General features: G+C 40.1%; 1 protein-coding gene across 1 annotated transcript in view; it reads left to right on the forward strand.

The window, feature by feature from the left end:
* The window catches only part of LOC124263597 (protein turtle homolog A-like), a 422989-nt gene that overhangs the window by 155698 nt on the left and 246795 nt on the right, over positions 1-20496 (forward strand).

Genomic DNA, 20496 nt, shown 5'->3' on the forward strand with positions numbered 1-20496 from the left:
GAAGGAAAGGTTCAGTAGGCCAAATTCAGTAGGCTAGGTTCAGAAGGAAAGGTCCAGTAGGCCAAATTCAGTAGGCTAGGTTCAGAAGGAAAGGTCCAGTAGGCCAAATCCAGTACCCTATTTTCAGAAGGAAAGGTCCAGTAGGCCAAATTCAGTAGGCTAGGATCAGAAGGAAAGGTCCAGTAGGCCAAATCCAGTACCCTATTTTCAGAAGGAAAGGTCCAGTAGGCCAAATTCAGGATGCTAGGATCAGAAGGAAAGGTTCAGTAGGCCAAATTCAGGAGGCTAGGATCAGAAGGAAAGGTCCAGTAGGCCAAATTCAGGAGGCTAGGTTCAGAAGGAAAGGTTCAGTAGGCCAAATTCAGGAGGCTAGGATCAGAAGGAAAGGTCCAGTAGGCCAAATTCAGTAGGCTAGGTTCAGAAGGAAAGGTTCAGTAGGCCAAATTCAGGAGGCTAGGTTCAGAAGGATAGATCCAGTAGGCCAAATTCAGGAGGCTAGGTTCAGAAGGAAAGGTCCAGTAGGCCAAATTCAGTACCCTATTTTCAGAAGGAAAGGTCCAGTAAGCCAAATTCAGGATGCTAGGATCAGAAGGAAAGGTTCAGTAGGCCAAATTCAGGAGGCTAGGTTCAGAAGGAAAGGTCCAGTAGGCCAAATTCAGTAGGCTAGGTTCAGAAGGAAAGGTCCAGTAGGCCAAATCCAGTACCCTATTTTCAGAAGGAAAGGTCCAGTAGGCCAAATTCAGTAGGCTAGGATCAGAAGGAAAGGTCCAGTAGGCCAAATCCAGTACCCTATTTTCAGAAGGAAAGGTCCAGTAGGCCAAATTCAGGATGCTAGGATCAGAAGGAAAGGTTCAGTAGGCCAAATTCAGTAGGCTAGGTTCAGAAGGAAAGGTCCAGTAGGCCAAATTCAGGATGCTAGGTTCAGAAGGAAAGGTTCAGTAGGCCAAATCCAGTACCCTTTTTTCAGAAGGAAAGGTCCAGTAGGCCAAATTCAGGATGCTAGGATCAGAAGGAAAGGTCCAGTAGGCCAAATTCAGGAGGCTAGGTTCAGAAGGATAGATCCAGTAGGCAAGGTTCAGAAGGATAGATCCAGGATGCCAAATTCAGGAGGCTAGGTTCAGAAGGAAAGGTCCAGTAGGCCAAATTCAGTAGGCTAGGCTCAGAAGGAAAGGTTCAGTAGGCCAAATCCAGTACCCTATTTTCAGAAGGAAAGGTCCAGTAGGCCAAATTCAGGATGCTAGGATCAGAAGGAAAGGTTCAGTAGGCCGAATTCAGGAGGCTAGGTTCAGAAGGAAAGGTCCAGTAGGCCAAATTCAGGAGGCTAGGTTCAGAAGGAAAGGTCCAGTAGGCCAAATCCAGTACCCTTTTTTCAGAAGGAAAGGTCCAGTAGGCCAAATTCAGTAGGCTAGGATCAGAAGGAAAGGTCCAGTAGGCCAAATTCAGGAGGCTAGGTTCAGAAGGATAGATCCAGGATGCCAAATTCAGTACCCCATTTCCCCCGCCGTGATATTGCTGGAATATTGCTAAAAGCCGTGTAAAACTAAACTCACTCACTCACTCAATTCAGCTTTTGCAAATTTTAACCATACTCACAATTATGTGTCCTCCATTTTTACAAATACAGCAGTCTTTACATGTGTGCTTCAGTTTTACAAATACAGCAGTCTTTACATGTGTGCTTCAGTTTTTGCAAATGCTGACTCTTTATGATGCATGTGATCTTCAGTTTTGGCAAAGGCCAACCATCTTCACGATGCACACTGGTAGCCCTGTAAATATAGGTTGAGCGTCTACAAGAAATGAGATTGTCAATTAGTTTATTGAATTACTCAAATATTGTTTTCACACAAAACTACACACATCGAGTGACATTTGTGACAGTGTAACACTCCAGAAAACAGAGAGCAGCAATTTAATCTAATGCCAAGCAGAAATGCCATATTATTGGAAATAAAACCCCCAATTTCTTCAAGTTTCTCTGACAGGTTGGTTAAATTATTGATGAAACGTAACCATCTGTGAAGCCAGTGCTGATCTCTACAAGCAGATTGGATCCCTGGTTTCATGGCCAGTTGAAGAAATGACACTGTCGAAAATTTCAATATTCTTCTTTTTCTGCAACAGGCAATGAATTTAATAACGGTTTCACCACAGTTTATGGGCGTTTAGATAAAACAGCTGTTTTTCAGTTTTGGTGGGAATCTCGACTTCAACTGCGTTCCACTTCTGGAATACCATCTGTCATGAGGGGGCTTGGAGATTTGATCCCGAACTGCCTGTTGAAAGGATTTATGTTTCAAAATGTTTAAAATGGTAATGAAAATATTTTGGTTGATCTCATTTAGAAACAAGAGAATGAAATTCTTTGGGGAATGTTGATCGATTTCTGCTATCGGTCAAGGTCAGGGTCAAGGTCATTTCAAAACCTTAAAAATATGGTTTTGCAAAGCTGGAAAAAAATAATGCATTGCATAAAATTGAATAATGATTAATTGTAACTATTGATGGTGATACTTTGATGAATGGAGACAGTGGACATTGACAGGGATTTGTGCAAACACACATGACAAGCAGCAAACACACATGACAAGCATCAAACACACATGACAAGCATCAAACACACATGACAAGCATCAAACACACATGACAAGCCTCAAACAATATCATCCAAGACGCAGCTTGCAATACACATGACCCTTGAATTGACATTATTACGAATATGTGGATGCACTTTGCATCAAATATCTTGATTAAGACATTCATTTTCTGGCATGGATTATTAATTAAACTTGAAAATTATTAAATCAATTTATGCAAAGTGCATGGAAGACATAAAGAATGTTCATAAAGTGTCCCGTGAAAGTAAATCAGCAAACCGTTCCATTCGTTCAATGTCCGAAAACAGTTCTATGTTCATTGTCCGATACGATGGACAATGTACAAAATCCTAAAAATGATCCTGTGCAGCCTAGTAGATTGAGAGTCTCCAAAGAGATTGAAAGGTTGATTGTCCATCCATTGCCCATGTCACACCAAAAGTATAAAAAGTTGGTGCTTGTTTTATCCCTGTATCCATGACTGGCGACCCGGGAAGATCCGGGTTATAATCGGTCTTCAGCAGCCCATGCTTGTCGTAAGAGGCGACTGATGGGATCGGGTGGTCAGGCTCGCTGACTTGGTTGACACATGTCATCGGTTCCCAATTGTGTAGATCGATGCTCATGCTGTTGATCACTGGATTGTCTGATCCAGTTTCGATTATTTACAGGCCGCTGGAATAGAGCTGAATATATGCAGTGCCAAACCCCAAACAACATGACCCCCTGGAAGCTCTAGAGTTCATGCTTTCTGTCTTCCTACAGAAATAACACGGCAAAGTTACTTATAGATGTATTGATGCATGGAGTCGCTGAGAGGAAATGTCTACACGCCTACCAGGTCTTCTTTCTTTACATCGAACCTTCCTCCTGGGGACCTGTATATTGTCATCAAGAGATATTTTAAGATTTATTCTCATTGGATTAACTTGTGATTACGTGAGTTCAAAGCTCTTACCGTATTTGTGGATAAAGGTAGTTTTTGGATTTGACTATAGTTGTGTGGAAGATGTTATCACAGTCTGGAAGGGTATTGATTGGCTCAGGCATGCAATTACCTTCAGTGGGATAGTCAACAATTATAAAAATATAACTTTAGACATCCATTGCAGTGTAGCAATGTCAATAAGTGAAAATAATAGATGATAGTAATGGATGTGTTTGGAAATACTGAAATAGATATATTTGGATAAGTTTGAGAAAAAATAAAACTTTCTGATACTTAACAGTAAAAAATATGCTATTGTGATTTAGGAAGTCAAAATAGCTGGCACTCAAGGACTTGTATGCAACAAATATTTGTCAGAAAATTATTAGAAATCGATCTGTCATAGAGAGTGTTTTCATGGCAAATGGATTGAAACAAGGCAGTAAAGCATTTGATTTGTTATGTGGTGTCATGTATCATGTCTATTGTGTCAGTTTAGCAAATTTATTTCTCTATATTTATTAAACTTGACAGATATGCTGTTATGTGTCTAGGTGTATACAAACCGTTTTCCCATCAGCTCTACATCACATAACGGGTGATGGGCTAGCCTAGTGGGTAAAGCGTTTGCTCGTCATGCTGAAGACCCGGGTTCGATTCCCCACATTGGTACAATGGGTGAGCCTATTTAAGGTGTTGTCCTCCACAATGTTGCTGCAATATTGCTAAAAGCGACATATAAGCATGCTCATTCACTCAGATATTTTGTTCCAATCCTAAAAAAAAATATGATATTTGTAGATATTCACAGTTAGGACTTAGCTGATGTAATTAAAAACGGATCTTAATATTTTATGGTTGGTTGGTTGATTTTTTAACGCTGAACCCAGCAATACTCCAGCTATATGGCAGCAGTCTGTGAATAATCAAGTCTGGACCAGATAATCCAGTGACCAACAGTTAAGCATTGTTCTTGACCTACAGCTTGAACCAGGGTGTGGTGGGGTAGCCTAGTGGTTAAAGTGTTCTCTCGTCATACTGAAGACCCAGGTTTGATTCCAACATGGACACAATGTGTGAAGCCCATTTCTAGTGTTCCCTGTCTTGATATTGCTGGAATATTGCTAAAAGCAGGGTAAAACTAAACTCACTCACTCACTCTATCAGAACCCCAGTTATTAATCTCAAGGGTTCAGTAAAGTTATGGATCAGAGTAGAGAATTGTACTGTGAGATTTAATCATTCTTATCATAATAGAAACTTTATATGTATATAAAATTTGACTCAATGAATATTATTGAGCATCACTGAGGATCCAATTAGGGCTGTTGTATTTAATTGTGTGTGCAGGACACATTTTTGCAGTAGTTATACTCTATATTTGTTTGTTGAAAGTTGATATCTACCAATATTGCGGAATACATTGCAATCAGATCATATTGGGAGAGGAGTCTTTATAGGAAGTGAGGAAAGGTTATCACAAGTATATGTTGATATGAAATATGACCTCGGTGGAAGTAACAGAACTTTGTCAGCAAGGAGGTGAGGTGGAATTGGGTTTAGCGTCGTGCTTGAGAATATTTCGCTCATATGACGACGTGCATGCAACCCATGACGATCCGGGTTAGAGTTGGTCTTCAGCAACCCATGCTTGTCATAAGAGGCGACTAACGGGCTCGGGTGGTCAGGCTTACTGACTTGGTTGACACATGTCATTGTATCCCAATTGCGTAGATCAATGCTCATGCTGTTGATCACTGGATTGTCTGGTCCTGACTCAATTATTTTCAGACCGCTGCCGTATTGCTGGAATATTGCTGAGTGTGACGTAAAACTAAACTAACTCACTCACTCACTTACTCACTCACTCACTCACTCTGACATCATGTCAACAGATGACCCCACAAATGTCTGCAAAGCATTTTGATGAAATATTCATTGTAGTAAGACTTGGACATGCAGCTACTTTTGAAGATTTAAATCCATGCTAACAATGTGTTCACAACAAGTCACAGATCTCCGGACTTTGTAACCGAAATGTTTTACGATTCTTGACTGTTTCACGATAAACAGCTGACATTGCTCAGGAGACATAAGTGTCTATTTCACTGAACCTATCATGCTCTTTCTATTCAAGGACAACCTACTGGTATTTCAGCGTTTGAAAGTCCGGTGTCATCTCCCATGTTAAATGATCTATTGACTTTTTATATTGCCAGTTAAGTGAAACACATCAGTATGACATCCTCAAGGCCTTTAAAAATTCAGGTTTCATAAAAGCAGTTTCAAGTCAACTACCATTAAGATCAATTTGAGACCCATGGTGGCTTGTGATGCTCGGGAGGACGTAAACATGACCACAGTTAATTATCTGATATATATTTTCACAAATTTTACATCTAATTCAACAAAGTAAAGATTAGAACCAAGGGGTTATGTACACTGCGATAATAAACTGCTTGTCCTAACTAGTCATTTGCATATTAATGGTATTAGCTGGAAGGGAAGTAGTATGGGTTTTCTTAAAGGTCAAGGCTGGTGGCGGGCCATTTATAGAATAGGCTGTGTTTGGTACATGTGAGTTATACATGTGAAATACCGGCCACAAAAGACATCGTGCAAGGTGATCTTAGGATTAAGTTCGAGTCATGGACTGTAAGAAGCTTTGAATACAACTGTTTTAACTCATTTTAACTTTGCTTTTAAAGATGAGGATTTCATGAAATTGGATAAACATTTGAAAATTATTGTCTCTTTAGGAAAACATGATAGTGATGGTTTCTTTGAGAGATGAGATTAGTTTGGTTGATGGTGGCTAAGGGGATTGTTGTCCATGAGTGTCAGATAATTCCATAGATGCTGACGACAATCAGGTCTCGGATGTGGTTCCTTTATGCAGAACAACGTCAGCCATTTTGAAAGGGACATCCAATGATCACCCGTAGCAGGTCGATTGTCAATCCCAAAAATGAAGTTCTCTGAAAAAAATGAAGATGACATGGCCTTGGTAATGTGTTTAAAGACTGCTTCCACTGAATTTAATCACAGCAATATGGCTGTCAGAGTGTCATAATTATTGTAACCCGTGAAGATCCAGGAAAGAATTGGCCTTCAACAACCCATGTTTGTCGTATGAGGCAACTAACAGGATCTGGTGGTAAGACTCGTTGACTTGGCTGACACATGTTTCGTATCCCAATTACGTTAATCGATACTTATGCTGTCGATCACTGGATTGTCTGCTTCAGATTTGATTATTTACAGACTGCCGCCATATAGCTGGAATATTGTTGAATGCAGCATTAAACAACAAACAAAAATACTCATTGTGTTCTACAGAACATAAAGGGTGTTTATAATGGTCAGCATTCTCTGGTACAGAATGCATTTGATTGGTTACTTCTAGTTCGTTAAGCTTTTTCATTGTGAATTTATCATGGGAAGTCTTTGATTTTCTTGAATATGCAACAACAGAAAACTCGAGTTCATCGACACCATTGTTTTACTGAAAGACAGTTATCCTTGACCAGGACTGGCTTTAGCTGTAGCATAGATGAGTTCTAGCATATATATCAGCAGCACATTTAGGTACATATGCCTGTTGATCGATATCTATCCATGATTATGGGCTTAGTCTGCAGACCATCTGCCCTGATTGAGGATGTTTATTTGGAACTGTGGCAAAGGCTGAGCTTTGATGGTAGTTGACGAGCATGACAATTCAATTTGTATTTGTAAAAATTCAACTATAACACGAAAACCCCATGTCTGTTAGCTGATAATTGTGTTATTAACTGCAGCCTGAGAGTTTTTTCATGCATGGCATGTTGTGTCATTTTGAGATTTAAAAATTTGGAATTCTTCTGAAAATGTCAATTAGACTATAGCGACAATTCCAGGGGAATTGGTGAGATGAAAAAGAAAATTAACTGAAGACTGCTTTTGTTTGAGGTTGTTCATCAACAGCGCTGGAGAGTTTCATGACTTATCTCCCTTTCCCATACGTCAATAAAAATGAAGACATAGTTTGGTTGTTGTTTAACGCAGCACTCAGCAATATTCCAGCTATATGACTGCGGTCTGTAAATAATCAAGTCTCGACGAGACAATCCAGTGATCAACAGCATGAGCATCAATTTAAGCAACTTGGATACGATGACATGTGTCAACCAAGTCAGCGAACCTGACCACCCGATCCCGTTAGTCGCCTCTTACGACAAGCATGGTACTGAAGGTCAATTCTAACCAAGATCTTCAGGGGTAATGAGGAGATAACATAGTGTGGTGTGAACAACCAGATGAGTTGTTCTTTTACTTCTTGGTACCCACAAATACTGATAAAGGTCGTCTATGGGACTGTATGAAACCAAAAAATGTCATATCATACCAGCACCGTGGGGTAGCCTAGTGGTTCAAGCGTTGTCACACCAAAGACCCAGGTTCGATTCCCCACATTTATGAATGTATGAAGCCAACTTCTGGTGTCCCCCGTTGTGAATTGCTAAGAGCGGTGTAAAACCACTCACTCACTCACTCACTCACTCACTCACTCACTCACTCACTCACTCACTCACTCACTCACTCACTCTCATATCCTTCTGTGATAATAATGGAATATTCTTTTTCAATATATGTGCATGGAAAGAGGAGATGAAGTGAAAACCAGATATTTTATTAAAAAATACATGTAAATACTTTTTTATCATTATGACCTAAAACATTAATAATTGAGTGACTTTATTTTCGCGTTGCTAGGCAGCTATATGGGTTCTTTGTACATGGTTCCTTCTTGACCAGGAACTAATCTCTTAAACTGGATAAAATCAATGTTTGACGCAAATGAAATGTTCTCCCTCTGTGTGAGTAGATAATTGTTCTCGTCCAACGTGTAGAAAGAAGAATCTTAAACTAGATACGAGATCAGATGTATTTGTTTGAGGATGTCGGTGTCTACATGGTGAGACGAAAGTTGGAGACTGCATCACACAAAAAGATGCTGAAGGATGGTCCTTGTGGTCACTGTGAGTGCGTGAGTACATGTGTGAGTTGGGTTTTACGCCACTTCTGGCAATATTCCAGCAATATCACGGCAGGGGACTCCAGACGTGGGCTTCATACATTGTACTACCCATGTGGGGAATGGAACCCACAAATGGTCCTCATCTGGTAATGGTCTTCAGCATGACGAGGGGATGCTTTAACCACTTGTCGGGCTGTGCATACACTAATGCTATATAGAAAGTGGTCAAATGCCAACCCGGTCAATCCCCACATGGGCACTTTCTGTGAAGCCTATTTATGGTGTCCCCTAATGATATTGCTGGAATAAAGTTAGCGCATAAAACCAACCTCACTCAGCCTTTAACCACTTGTCACTGTGGGGTACCTAATGGTTAAAGCGTTGGCTCGTCACGCCAAAGAGTGGTCAAATGTACACGGGTTATATGTGGGAAGCCCATTTCTGGTGTCCCCGCCGTGATGTTGCTGGAATATTGCAAAAGTTAGCCATAAAACCAAACTCAATCAGTCAGTCAGCCAGTAAACCAATCACTGTGCCAAGTAGTGAGGGGATAAAACCACGATTGGTCTGCTCTGTGGTGTAGTGGTTATAGCGTCCGCCCGGTGAGCGGAAGGTCGTGGGTTCAATCCCCAGTCGCGTTATACCAAAAGATGTTAAAATATGGTACTTGTTGGTCCCTGCCTGGCGCTCGGCATTAATGGGTACAACAAGGACTGGTCGGCTCGGAGTCAGTATACTGTGTCTGAGTGGGGTATTCATGCTTCACTGCGACATGGTTCATCAGAGGGCTAGCAATGTATGTCTAGCATTGGGCTGGACTTGATTCTTATGTAATGGACAGACAGACAGACATGATTCTTGTGGGATGATATTCACTGCATACAGACAGAGAGACAGACAGACAGACAGACAGACAGACACAATTACTGTACAATGATGGGAATCAGCATTTATTGTATCTTAGATTAAACTGATCTCTCATTTCCAGTACAGATATTCTCACTGGAAAAAATGAGTCCGGCCTCTCTTGATTCAGACATCTTCCACTGATGTCTCTTGACCGCTCATGTTGAGTTGAATTGACCGTGGCCGGGAATTTCAGTGTAAGATTGAAGCTATCAACACTTCGCACTCTTCAGTCTTTATTTCTGCCAGATAGATGTGTCAGCAATGTGAAACTGGCAAGTCTTTTTTGTTATGATCTACAGCCACACTCTCCGTGTCCTGCAAGGCTCACAATGAACAGTATTTGCATATGTGTTTAATTGGTTTGGGTATTGGGCACATATCTGCCCCAGGTGCCGAGGAATGAGTAAGTCTTGTTTTACATCGCTTTTAGCAATATTCCAGCACTGTGAAGGCGGGGGATACCAGATAGGGCCTCACACATTGTACCCCTGAGAGAAATTGAACCCAGGTTTTGGTCTGACAAGTGAATGTGTATATCCACTACAACTACTATAACTACTACTGCTACTACAACTACTTCATCTACCAATACTACTGCTACTACTGCTACTACTGCTACTACAACTACTACCACTGCTACTACTGCTACTACAACTACTACCACTGCTACTACTGCTACTACAACTACTACAACTACCACTGCTACTACAACAACCTTTACTACTGCTTCTACAACTACTATTAGTACTGCTACTACTGCTGCTGCTCCTACCACCACTACGGGGGTGGAAATAACTTTAAAATTGCTAGTGAACTCTGGTACAGTGGCACATGTAAAATCACTTGCCCTGATAATTTGTCCACTATACCGGCTGTTTTCTTGTTGATTATTTAAATAAACAACATAATTAACATTGGAAAGTCAACTGGACGCCGGTACAGTGTGATATACAAATTTGCTTGCCCGACAGAAAAAAACACTGGACTCGGACGTCGGACAATGGGTTATTTCCACCCCTGCACTACTACTACTACAACTACTAACACTAAAACTGATAAGTACAATTACTACTGCAACTACGACTAGTACAACTGCTTACTACAACAACTACCACTGCAACAACAACTACTACTACAATATCTACACATTCAACAACAGCAGACTACAACTACAGACTACTACATTTACTTCTGACAGCTAAAACTACAGCTACGCTACTACATTTACAGCTACAACAGCTTACAGACACTGACAGCTACAACTACAGCTACTACATTTACTTCAGACAGCTGCAACTACAGCTACTACATTTACTTCAGACAGCTACAACTACAGCTACTACATTTACTTCTGACAGCTGCAACTACAGCTACTACATTTACTTCAGACAGCTACAACAGCTACAACTACTACTAACTACTACATTTACTTCTGACAGCTACAACTACAGCTACTACATTTACTTCTGACAGCTGCTACAGCTACTACATTTACTCTGACAGCTACAACTACAGCTACTACATTTACTTCTGACAGCTACAACTACAGCTACTACATTTACTTCTGACAGCTGCAACTACAGCTACTACATTTACTTGACAGCTACTACAGCTACAACTACAGCTACTACATTTACTTCTGACAGCTACAACTACAGCTACTACATTTACTTCTGACAGCTACAACTACAGCTACTACATTTACTTCTGACAGCTACAACTACAGCTACTACATTTACTTCAGCTACTACAGCTGCAACTACAGCTACTACATTTACTTCTGACAGCTACAACTACAGCTACTACAACTACAGCTACAACTACATTTACTGACATTTACAACTACAGCTACTACATTTACTTCTGACAGCTACTACAGCTACAACTACAGCTACTACATTTACTTCTGACAGCTACAACTACAGCTACTACATTTACTTCTGACAGCTACAACTACAGCTACTACATTTTACTTCTGACAGCTACAACTACAGCTACTACATTTACTTCTGACAGCTACAACTACAGCTACACCACACTACATTTACTTCTGACAGCTACAGCTACAGACTACAGCTACTACAGCTACAACTACACTACTACATTTAGCTACAGCTACAACTACAGCTACTACATTTAGATGACACAGCTACAACTACAGCTACTACATTTACTTCTGACATACTACAGCTACAGCTACTACATTTACTGACAGCTACAACTACAGCTACTACAACTGCAGACTACAGCTACTAGATTACAGCTACTACTACAACTACAGCTACTACAGCTACATTTACAACTACAGATTACAACTACTGACAGCTACTACATTACAACTACTACAGCTACAGCTACAGATTTTACTTCTACAGATTACAGCTACTAGATTTACTTCTGACAGCTACAGACTACAGCTACTACTACAGACAGCTACACAGCTACTACTACAGCTACTACATTTACTCTGACAGCTACAACAGCTACTACATTTACTTCTACAGACAGCTACAGACTACATTTACTACATTTACTACAGACTACAACTACAGACTACAGCTACTAGATTACAGCTACAGATTACAGCTACACTTGATTACTACAACTGACAGCTTCTGGACTACAACTACTAGATTACTACAACTACAGTTACTAGACTGACAGCTACAACTACAGACTACAGCTACAGCTACATAACTACAGACTACAACTTCTGACAGCTACAACTACAGCTACTACAGATTACAACTACAGCTACAACTACAGATTACATTTACTACAGACTACAACTACAGACTACAACTACAGACTACAACTACAGACTACAGCTACAGATTTACTTCTACAGATTACAGCTACAGACTACTACATTTACTTCTGACTACACAGTTACTACAGCTACAACTACAGCTACTACATTTACTTCTGACTGACAGCTACAACTACAGCTACTACATTTACTTCTGACAGGCAACTACAGCTACTACATTTACTACAACTACAGACTACAGCTACTACAGATGACAGCAACTACAGCTACTACATTTACTTCTGACTACAACTACAGCTACTACTACACTTCTGACAGACTACAACTACAGCTACAACTACAGCTACTACACTACACATTTACAGACTACGGCTGACAGCTACAACTACAGCTACTACAGCTATTTCCTGACAGCTACAACTACAGACTACATTTACTTCTACAGCTACTACAGCTACAACTACAGCTACACTACAGCTACATTTACTTCTGACAGCTACAACTACAGACTACTGGCTACAGACTACTACAGACTACAACTACAGCTACTACTACTTCTGAGCTACAACTTACAACTACTACATTACTGACAGACTACAACTACAGCTACTACATTTACTTCTGACAGCTACAACTACAGTTACTACATTTACTTCTGACAGCTACAACTACAGCTACTACAACTACTTCATTTACTTCTGACAGCTACAACTACAGTTACTACTACAACTACTACATTTACTTCTGACAGCTACAACTACAACTACTACATTTACTTCTGACAGCTACAACTACAGCTACTACTACAACTACTACATTTACTTCTGACAGCTACAGATTACTACAGATTACAACTACAGACTATTACTACAGCTACAACTACAGACTACTACAGATTACAACTACAGACTATTACTACAGCTATAACTACAGACTACAGATTACAACTACAGACTACAACTACAGCTACAACTACAGACTACTACATATACTTCTTTCATATGGATTGAAGAGCTGAAAGTAATTTCCTGACAGAAAGTCTGTCTCAGAAGAATTGCAACACTTGAGACCACGTCAAGATCAGTCTGAAGGACAGTGTAATCTACAAATGTCAAGTGACATGTAGCCAAAGAAAACAAACATTGTAATCCTGATCAAATTTATCCTTCAAGTTTCTTTGTAGAAATAAGGGCAAATGTGGCTGCGTTGGCAGTTGTACTTTGACTTAAGTGTGATTGAATCCCATTATAGCACTAACTCATTCTCAACTTTTTCCAATATATCTCAATCCAGATATCTTGATAACTTGATTAGACAACAGAAGAAATAAGCCATTCATTCCATGAATCTGTATCATCCCAGCTTGGAGGTTGTGATTCTTCTGTGGTCCAAATCTGGATCACAGGGAATCGACAGAACTCCCACTTTTACACGGACGATTACACGACCATTGGCAAACCACTTCAGTTGTAGTCCGACTTAACTGCTGGAAACACCCCCATTTGGTTGATTCTGTTCAGGAAATAACACAAATGAAAGCCTTCCTTGCACTAAATGTACGTCGTGACCTTCACGACGCTGTTGTAAGGCCATGTCATTTTACAAATGTGCAACGTCTATTGCACAGAGCCATCATTCACTGCAGCGGAGCAGAGATGGGCGTGAGGTACGAGCCTACGGCATCGCTATATTGAAGTTCATGGGAGTCTTTGCAAAAACAAATCCTGGTTTGTGCGGTTAGTTTATTAGAACAGGCTTTGTTTGTGCCATGAGGTGGATATTTATCAGAATGTTTTATACGAGGAAAATCCAATTTCCTTGCATCTTTCAATTGCTTGGAGTCGGCCATATTGAATCCATCAAAAGAGTCAATTCTGAATTTCCGATGACAATTTTCTAGGTCTAGGATGCAGCATGATCTAATTTTGTGGCCACCAGTCTTTTATTTGTTGGTTTGCACAGCTTCACCAACGGAGTTTAGACGGAAGACCCCGAACAAATACACAAATGTTGAGAAACACAAAATGCGTGGCAAAGAGGGGATTGCGGTAATTGGTTACACAGTTCGTTACAAAAGATTTCAGACTTTTCCTGAAGAAAATGAAAATCCCATCCCCCATTTCCTTCATGTTGATTGAAGTTTACTCCGTGGAAATAGTCGCTAACAATCGGCGATTGCCTTTTCAATTTCAGCCTGCAAATTACTTTAATGGATCATGGCCGCTATCTGCTGTGTGTTTTGCGACTTTTCCCTTTGTACCACATGCCGGGCGCCGTCTTCACGATGGCGCGCTGATAGTGGAACAGCAGTCACCTGGAACTGAACAAATGGTTGTTGATTAAAGAAAGATTCCATGTCTAAAGACGGTCACATTTTCCTGTTAACGGATCATATATTAGAAGGTTAATTGTCACAGTTTCTTCCTTGTGTAGGACAACATGCATATGAAACACTGAAATAATTTTAGGAATTCATGACAGATGATGTTATTTGCAGAATAATGATATATAACAAATATTGTTTATAGATGACATGAATTGTGTTTGAGATTGGGGTCACAAAAATTCGCAACTTTGCTTAAAAGTAGATTTATAATTTGAAATTGTATCCATTTAAAATTGGATAAATAATGATATGGTAACACATCTTTAGGAAAACAGCCACTTTAAGCTAACTGTATGCACTTGATACATGAGTAACCATAAAAAATGGTTTTCATGGCACCAATCAACCATTTTGCAAATCATGGCACGGGTCATTGACAAGGATACAACACCTGTCAATAGCAGGTATGGGATCCACAAGATGCAGTGACATACTGAAAACTGATCTGATCCATGCTTACAAGAGGCTTTGATTTAAACCAAATTTGACCCCACATCATAGTTTTCTGTTGAATCCTGATTCTGAATAGGAAAATTAACACCAGGAAGAGTTGGCTGTATTAATAATTAAGAAAATTAACAAGAGGTGAGGTGAAATTGAGTTTTACGTCGTGCTTGAGAATATTTCGCTCATATGACGATGTGCATGCATGTGTATGTGTATGTGCGGCTGCTTGTACTAGCCCAGACTTAAGCTGGTTTTATAGTGCTAGCCCACTGAGATACCATGCCACAGTGAAGCATGAATACCCCACTCAGACACATTATACTGACTCCGAGCCGACCAGTCCTTGTTGTACCCATTAATGCCGAGCGCCAGGCAGGGACCAACAAGTACCATATTTTAACGTCTTTTTGGTATGACGCGGTTGGGGAACGAACCCGCGACCTTCCGCGCTCCCGGGCGGACACTCTAACCACTACACTACGGACAAGAAGTGTACTGCTGTACAAAACAACCCTAGTGCTGTGACTGTTGTAAGTCTATGTTTAGGTATGCGACTTACCATTACCTTAGCGCTAAGGCTGTTTTGTACAACGGCACCAACAGGATTTATCTATGATAATAACAAAATCAACAATATGATGATTTGCCTGTATTAATAAGAAAATTAAGAAAATGATTTGGCTGTGTTAATAAAAAAAATAGCAACAAGATGATTTTGTGAAAATGGATTCCCTGCTTTATCATGTGAATGTCATTGTGCATACTTTGATCTGTAAAGTTTAAAGAATGAACCGACTCACTTGGGAAATCATTGTTTGGGTGGAGCAGTAATCTTTCATGTGGACGACCTTCTGACCCTCGTGCATCTGTATATTTTCATCTGTATTACATTTATAAAAATTCTAAATCTCTGCGGCAAACACAACCAAAATTTCATGCTCTTTGTTGAATATTAACACACTCCGATCAAGAGAATTGAAATAAAAGTAATCCAAAGATTGCTTATAAGAATTAATATGAATTATAACACAAATACCCGTTGTTTCTCCAGCATGCCATTTCCTATCTGCTTTGCCATGTTTTGTCCTGATGTATTCCATTAATTGGGGTAGTGGGGTAGCCTAGTGATTAAAGCGTTCGATTCCCAAGTGATTAAAGCGTTCGATTCCCCACTGTGAAGCTCATTTCTGGTATCCCCCGCCATGATATTGCAGGAATATTGCTAAAAGCAGCGTAAAACTAAACTCACCCTAAACACAATTTGTTATGTTGCATCTCACTCACTCACTCACAAACTCACTCACTCACTCACTCACTAGTTACAGGTTTTATGAAATACAGTTGCGCACCGTTGTGTCGAACTCTGATAACTCGATAACTCGGTTGTCTTGATATAACATCTCGGTCCCGGCAAAATCCTTCATGATTCATCATTATTCAAGCTCTTTTAACTCGATACGGATGTCTCGATATTTCGGATATCTCGATATAATTTCATGGTCCCCACAAGCAAAATTACCCTTTTAACTCGATATCTGCAAAGAAACTCAGTATTAACCTACCTTTGATGGGCAAGTATCCCTCTGAACTGAGATTGTTTCCACACGTTTCCACACGTTGCATCATGAATCAAAGGGACAAATAGGGTTAACTGAGTTGAAGGCGTCACTTGTTTGGTATTTAATTAGGAAGTACTCACTGTTACGACTAAACACTACTGATAACGGATTATAGTTTCGAATCAAAACATTTCTTTCATAGTGATAAGTGATGATATTTCCTGGTCGGATGTCTCGAAATTCGGATAACTCGATATTTTTTCTTGGTCCCGTGAATATCGAGACAACGGTGCTCGACTGTACAAAAGTATCTTGTTTAAAAACTAAAAAAAAACACACTTCCTTGGTTGATTTTTATTGTGTTTTCCTCCCAACATTTACTCTGACTATTGTCATGCCTGCGAATCTCAGTTTTAAATGATAATTATGCATATATCAAGATGCCTATGAACAAAGACGGTGAAGAAGTACTTTGATATAGATACGGACTTCTGTGGTCAGCTTTTTCAGAAGTAGTGATTGTCTGTTGATACCTCTGTTGGACCAATCAGAATTGAGTAATATTAAAGTTCATGGTAGCATCTACATTGATTGGTGAAAAAAACAACTTCATGTTTCATTATATTAGTGTTTTCATCATGTCTCCATTTTTATCAGTTTTACATTTATTAAATAAAATTGTTGTCTGTTCTCTCCTCATAGATTTGATCTCATCCATACATGGAGTGAGTGAGTGAGTTTACCTGAAGAAGGGGCAAGAAGTAGCCCAGAAACGTGATATACAATAAACAGAAGTTGCCATCCATATACTCATCTTATTTATATGAGTGAGTTTAGTTTTATGTCGTACTCAGCAATATTCCAGCTGTATGGCGGCGGTCTGTAAATAAACGAGTCTGGACCAGACAATCCAGTGATCAACAGCATGAGCATCAATCCAGGCAATTGGGATACAATGGCATGTGTCAACCAAGTCAGCGAGCCTGACCACCCGATCCGTAAGACGCCTCTTACGACAAGCATGGGTTACTGAAGATCAGTTCTAACTGGGATCTCATATACAGTCAAATCCCCATGAGTCGAATGCCGGTGTCTCGAATATTATGCATAACTCGAAGTACCTGTCGGTCCCGACCATTCCCTGTTATAGTTGTCATCATTTGAATATCGGTTACACGAATTCGCCTCATAAATACACATGATGACTCGAAAAGGAAAGTTGGTCCCATGAGATTCAAACAACAGCAATCTTGTATACATAAGTCAGTCAATGAGAAGTTGATTGGTGTAGCAAACTGATCCAATTAACAAACCAGCGCGGCTCACACCTTTCCGCCTTTGATGGGTGAGTTCCAAAGGCAGATTAGTGATTTTACGGAAATCACTGTCTGTGCTAATCAGACTTGAACTGATAAGGTGCCCCTATTAGTGATATGGAAATCATTAGATAAACAAATGCTTAGGCGGAGGAATTAGGACTGGATCATCTTTTTTCCTACCCTCATAGACATACCTATGTCTCAAATACATCGATAATTCGAATTTATTACTTGGTCCCCAGCGATTTGACTAATCGGGATTTGACTGTACATGGAGATTGAAGGTCTAAAGTATATAACAACTAAAATAATATCCAGATGCTCATGGTATCAGCCATTTGTTTACCTGGCCTGCACTTTAGTCCTACAGATTTTCATTGCATACAGGATATCATGTTTTCGCAGAAATTGGACATTATTGCCTTCAGACATAACTGGATAGACTGTCAAATGTCATCACTTGCATCCTGCATCGCATGCAGAAATACACCTTACCACATCCCCATCTGTAACTCCATCAGCCCCTGACAAAGATACCTTGTTTAAATGTGTGTCGGGGTAACTAGTTTACTTATCACAAGTTGATACAATCAGCTTCACACCACGAGAGACCCACAGGCCTTTGTCCAAAGTCGGCCATCTTCCTCTGACGTTTGGTTTTAGCTCGCGGAAATCCCCTTTTAGAAATGTGATTAGTGCTGACCTATACGACATGGTTAACTTGGACGCAGTTACAGACCTTGCCAGATGTGTGTGTTTGCTGACAATGTACGCATAATGAAACAAGAGCCAATCAATGTCATACCTTAATATCCATTTTCCGCAATATGCTCGAGTGTTATAGGCTTGGATATTAGTGGTCTGATTGGCACAAGTTGTTGGGATAGTATTGGGTTTGTTTTGAAAGACCCAATCAATGGAATGCAGGGAGATATTAAACACATAAGGGTTACTGTGTTTGTATTTCATAAAACATGTGATTAATGGAATACATCAGTGCAAAACGTGATGAAACAGATGGGAAATGGCATGCTAGAGAAACATTGGGTATTTTTGCAATAATTCATATTAATTCTGATTGGCATACTTTGGATTATTCTTATTTCAATTTGCTTGATGGAAGTGTGTCAATATTCTTTGCGGAACTTACATTGTTGTGTTTAGAAATCCCGCAGGTTTTTTTATAGCTGAGTGCTCTGGTTGACATGGCAACTATTTTTGATTGACATTTTGAATAAAAATGAAAACTGGTTGATTGTTTTGTGATCAAGATGAGTTTGGAAAGTGGCTTAAGAGCCATGTTGTTCTTCAGTTCTGGAGGTTGTGTAAGAAACGTTATTGCCCCCCTACTCAAACACAGGTGTCAGTTATGTCATTTAGGCTGAGACAAAAATTGCTGAAATTTTTGTGATCCTTCCCCACAATTTTTAATACAGATGTTTTAATGTGTTACTTGGCATGGACAGAATTTGCTTTGTCAGTATTAAATGTTTTCAGAGGAATGTGTTTTGATGCGTTGTGAACTAAACAAAGTGTTTTACTGATGAGGCCATGTCTGCATTCATTGTGATTAGTACATCGTGTACGAGTGAGGAAGTGAAATATTACTAAAATATGCGTAAAACTACACTCCCTAACTCATTCTTTAGTGAGTGAGTGAGTTTACTTTTATGCCGTTTTTAGCAATATTCCAGCAATATCATGGCGGAGGACATCAGAAATGGGCATCACACATTGTATCCATGTGGGGAACCGAACCCCGGGTCTTCGGCGTGACGAGGGAATGCTTTAACCACTAGGCTACCTGACCACCCCTTGTGTGCCAGTGGTTGATATTGACTTTATTATGGTGGCAGTTGTGTCATTTAGGGATGAAAGCTGACATGATTTAGGGATTTGCGTGATGCAGAAATGTGCGCCCAGTGCACACAAATGTATAGAATGAGTCGGGGTAGCCTAGTGGTTAAAGTGTTCACTTGTCACGCCAAAGACCCGGGTTCGATTCCCCTCATGATGACCATTTCTGGTGTCCCCCTGCCGCGATATTGCTGGAATATTGCTAAAAGCGGCATAAAGTAAACTCACTCACTAAAGAATGAGTTAGGGAGTATAGTTTTACGCATATTTGAGTAGTATTTCAGCAATATCACAGTGGGGACCAGGCGGTGGCTCGTCACGCCGAAGACCCGGGTTCGAATCCCCACATGGGCACAATGTGTGAAGCCCATTTCTGGTGTCCCCCGCCGTGATGTTGCTGGAATATTGCTGAAAGCGGCGTAAAACCAAACTCAGTCAGTCAGTCACACTGGGGACACCAGTAATGGACTTCACACATTGTACCTATGTGGGGAATCAAACACGGGTCTTTGGTGTGACTGGCAAATGCTTTAACCATTAGGCCCAGGTTAGCTTATGTCGGCAAGGTAAAACCCTCCATGATTTAAAAAAATAAAATTATGAAATTCAGAAATGTTTGTAATATGTTTCTTGCTATAGAATAATGTCATTCACATGTACTCAGTCACTGATTGTCAAAGTGTATAAACTGCCAGAAAGAATCA

Source organism: Haliotis rubra, unplaced genomic scaffold (assembly GCF_003918875.1).
Source record: "Haliotis rubra isolate DU_JTF1 unplaced genomic scaffold, ASM391887v1 Scf89, whole genome shotgun sequence".
NCBI lineage: Eukaryota > Metazoa > Mollusca > Gastropoda > Lepetellida > Haliotidae > Haliotis > Haliotis rubra.